Source organism: Scyliorhinus torazame, chromosome 6 (genome assembly GCF_047496885.1).
Source record: "Scyliorhinus torazame isolate Kashiwa2021f chromosome 6, sScyTor2.1, whole genome shotgun sequence".
Classification (NCBI taxonomy): Eukaryota; Metazoa; Chordata; class Chondrichthyes; order Carcharhiniformes; family Scyliorhinidae; genus Scyliorhinus; species Scyliorhinus torazame.
Genome location: NC_092712.1, coordinates 117,820,411 through 117,825,413, shown reverse-complemented (window position 1 = coordinate 117,825,413; position 5,003 = coordinate 117,820,411).

Genomic DNA, 5,003 nt, shown 5'->3' with positions numbered 1-5,003 from the left:
AGGAAGTGGTACTGCAACAAATAGGTTCTTTATATAGTGAGCGAGTTAAACAATCCTTAAATCCTTCTATTGGCTCAGCCTGTCCTATCAGCGTTGGCAACACCAGTCTGCCTCTTAATACCCAACCACGTCAATATTTTTAAAATCTCAAAGGAAAGAAGAACTGTGAATGCTGGGAATCTGAAAGAAGAACAGAAAATGTTGCAATTAGACTGTAGGGCCACCTGAAACTGAAGGGAGTAAAAAAAACAGATTAATGTTTTGGGTGGATACTTTTGAATGAAGTGTTAATCAACCTTTTCAGATGCTAATGGATCTGCTGCCATGTTGAGATGAGATTTTCCTTTACATGTTCTCCCATATTCTGCTTTTATCAAAGAAGTTGTCACAGGTCAGTAGGCCAGGTCATAGTTGTATAGTTCAGAACAGGTATATATGCAGGCTTTAGTGTCCAAGACATTCTGATCCATGTTATATACATTCTTGGTGAAAGGATGCAATAGTCTGATCCTTTGTCTCCTAGTGAGCCCAAGATGAGTCATTATTTAAAAATTTTAAACAACATACGCACTCATTTTATGGTTAAATCCAATTATACCCTTTAGTTGGCAGTAGAATTGAACACATGACACAAAAAATAAATTGCGCGATTACCACATCTCTACAAATGGATTCAAATTCCATTTTTAAATGCTGCCAACACTTCAACAATAGAATTATTAAAAGCCTCATATTTCCCTTTCATAGTGATGTGATTTCATGGTGATGTGAAGCCATATCCCGGCTTAACTCACTTAAATATTTCACACTCCAATATATTTATATTCTTGCGGATTTATCCCTTTCCATTAATTTGTAATTGTCAATATCCTCTTATGTATTTGTGAAAGACACTTCAAAAAGAACCTCTTAACGACTACCTCCACATTGCTTTGTGAAAGGTTCCTCAAATCTGGCTAGCAATGTGCCAGCAGAACATCAGTGCTTAATGGTTGCCTAATTGTCTCTTATGAAAACACGTTTATCTTTAGAAAGATGCCCAGCAATCCAGTGCAACTTTTATAAACCTATAGATGACAGGGCTTGTGGTACAAAATAAAGAATTTAAATGTGAGTTTTTAAAATATATTTTGCCATTGGAGAGAACATTATTATAAGTGCAGCGATGAAGATGGATGAAAACAGTTCAGATGTGACATGCACATTTAATGGACACATATTCTAAACAGCTGTCTCTTTTAATAATTTGGAAGGGCGATTTCTATATTTATTATAAAAATAAACATTCAGACCTAACTAGGAAGTCGCTACATTTAACTGTAACTGTTGTTACTTAGTTGAACCTGAAAACATGATTTGCCCTTGACAGAACTAGGTGAAATCTGAGCTTTTTAACTATTATTAATCCTCCCCATACCTAATACACCTGGCACAAAATGTCCGCTTGTCACACAGCAACAAACACTTCACCCATCAGTGCAGACATACTTTCACATCGAATGAATGTCGAGTTCGTGTTCCAATACAAGCTGAGCTGGTGTTTTTGCTTCCCTGTTAAGGAGCTGCCATTTTCACTACGTGAAAGGGAACATGGAAGAGAGCTGGATTCCTTTTCTGATTCACCTCCACAGCATTCTTTAATTTGGACGGCAAAATAAAGTTTACAATTTTCTCATTTGGGAGCTATTAATGTTAGGATAATTCAATGGATGGAAAATACAAATTGAAAAATAACATGAAACTCCTGTGGGGCAGGAATAAATAATGGTGTGTGCCCACTTTTTAAAAGGATAAAGATGGCCTCTATTTGATGCCAGGTTTACCTCAGGCACTAAGTCAAAACTGTGCCTCCCTGTGATTACAACATTTAAATAAATAGAAAAAAGCAGCTGAGAGAGAGCTAATGTATATTTCTGAAATTCAAACATAATAATCTTGATTCCGACACCACTTACATTAATCAGGCGCAAAAAAGTACATTGTTATGCTTTTGATTTATTGTTTCCCTTACAATTATGCAAAAAACTTCTTTTGCGACTCCTTAGGCTATCCTGCTGTATACTCTGATGTCTGGAGGTGTCATTAATAAGAATAACTTGTATTGACAGAGCATGTTAAATATCAGAAAAATGTCCCAAAACATGACAATGAACTTGTTCCCAGGTATCGGCGTATACGTCGACACAGAAGTACCTGGGAGCAATCGGGATTGTTGTTTGACTTTCCATCTGGTATAACTTTCCCTCCAATCGTTCCCTTATCAGTAACTCCCAGGAGTGGGAATTGAACTTGAGAACCTGCCAGTTCATGACAAATGTGCTGCCCACAGAACTGCCCCTGGATTCCTTTTGAAAGGCAACCATATGTTAGGCACAGGAAATTCTGCTAAGGGAGGCAGAATTATTTCTAGCTGATATCCAGTGACACTTGGGTATATTTGCTGCTAAGTGTTTTGAACTGTGGCACTGAAGATGAGCTGCAATCAATTGCAGTAATATACACTGGTCTGTATGTTTTAAATGACCTAAAGTATCAGTCTCACTCACTCAACCGGTAACATAATCTTCCAGGTGCTGCTGGCTTTTTTTCTTACTTGCATGACTAATTTCTATGTGCCACGAGTTCATTGATAGATGTTCACATTAATATAGGTCGCGATTCAACCGCCATGTTGCGCTGGCATGGACCCGGGCGCGCCGGTTAAATGGCGGGAGATCCACACTGGGTGTGAATCGGTTCGCGATCTAACCGGCCGGCTCCACGTTGGTGGGTACTGGATCCCACCCAGATGTGGTGAGGCACCAATTGAGACCAATTAAGAGCAAACTCCATCTCATTAGCGAGAAGGAAGCCAAATCTTCCAGCCTCCCGGGAATTAATGGTCGCGCGGGCATCATTTTGCACTCCTATTTAAAAACGGGAAAGTAGCGCAATGGCTGCTGAGGAGAGCTGAGGAGGTGAGTAGCCATTTCCATTCCCCGGCATGCAGTCCAGGGACACTGGAGCTGCTGCCCCACTGCTCGGGGTGGGGAGCTCCGTGGGTGGTGGATGGGAGACCCCTCAGGCGGGAATGGGCCTGGGTGGAGAGCTGTGTGTCATAGGTCGGTTGTCGCCCCTGGGCTGGGTTGGTGAGGGGCTCTGCGCCTGCGCGACCTACAGGCCATCCTCTAATATTGTGCATATCCATAACTGGCAACTACAGCCGCTGCCTGACTATCCAACCCAACACTTCCACACAGAGCCCTGATTGTGGTTATATGCTGAAGATCACTTTACTTCCCTTTGGCTTCACAGCTGAAGGCTACTGCCAATAAGGAATTGGCATTGTTAGTTATGTGAGCACTTAACTGCTCTCAAGTGGTGCTACAGGTTGTGGCTGCAATTCCTAGAGGCTGCTGTTTCCTTCTTTTTCTGCAGCCTGGAGTAAGGAATGGGAGGATGGGAAGATGACCTGTTGCCTGGGCTGTAGAAGAGGAAGGGGAGTTCTTTCTCTCTCCTGGTGTGCTCTGGATCGGTGTGATGTTTCCCTGCTGAGAAGTCTACTGCTGGAGATGCAAAAGAAAGAGAACAAGGCAGATTGATCCGAATGAGCAACTTGTTGAAGGTGTTGAAGAAATGCTTTTGCAGATTGTTGATGATTTCCTTTTGTGGGGAAAATGCCAGCTTGGCACTTTGGGACTGCCAGAGGGTGCCAGGCTGACAGTGACAGGGTGCCAGACTGGAAGTGCCAAGGTGCTCTGATGGCACCAGCAGTGCCGGGATGCCACCCTGCCCAGAAGGCAACCGCCTGGTGGCTTCCAATCCCCTGGGAGACCCCCACAAGTGCCGTTCCATCTGGTTCCCATTTGTGGAGACCAGCACTGAATGGCGCTCACCCAAGGTTTCCAAGGCGAAAGGGGTTAGATCCCAATGCCTCAGGTAGATCATGGGAGAGCATGTTAGCGTGAGAATAGCAGTCTCACTTTAATATGCAGATTTTGAAAATAGTGATCCCGACCATTGTTGAGTGGCAGGGGGCCTTTGGTTTTCTTCCGACATTGGGCAGCAGCCCTCCTGGTCACGCTGCCTGAACCGGCGGTTGACGGCCTTGTTACGAGTCGTCCCACCCCCTCAGGGGAACAGGGTGTCCCATCTGCTGCCTGGCCTGGTCAGCATCCCTAAAGCATTGAGAGATCTACATGGTGCCATGGTTGTGTTCTGCCTAGGGGTGAGTTCGGAGGGAGCGTTTATGAGCCCGATATGACACTTAGAATGTTTCCCATTAAATCACAGCCATAGTTTATGACTGTCTCTTTGGACACTAATGGAGATGAAATAAATCTTGGGCAGCAGCAGTGGGCAACACAGTAGAACACTGGTTAGAAAAATTGCTTCACAGCTCCAGGGTCCCAGGTTCGATTCCCGGCTTCGGTCACTGTCTGTGCGGAGTCGGCACGTTCTCCACGTGTCTGTTTGGGTTTCCTCCGCGGGCTGCGGTTTCCTCCCACAGTCCAAAGATGAGCAGGTTAGGTGCATTGACCATGATAAATTGTCCTTAGTGTCCAAAAATAGGTGAGGTGGGGTTACAGGGATAGGGGTGACGGTGTGGGCTTAAGTGGGGTGCTTTTCCAAGGGCCGATGCAGACTCGATGGGCCGAATCGCCTCCTTCTGCATTCTATGATCTATGAATTGGCAGCTTGTTTTGCCATTTTGTCCATCGAATTGGAAAGAAACAGGGAAAGGAATCAAGTGGACTGTACATGTGCTGCTCATTCACTATTGCCCATTTTGTACTTCCTCCCAAGAGAATTACACACCCTATGAGAATTAGTTTTCAAGAGATAGTCAATGCTTAGATCAATTGACCTGCCTGCTGATGGAATAGAGTTTGCATATATTAGAATGCTATTACATCATGCACACGATGATGACTTCAAGTCTCAGCAGGCCAGAGACGGAGATAAGTACATCCAGTTCCCAAATAGGAATCCTCATCTCAAATCTCCATAGCGTGCTGGTGTGA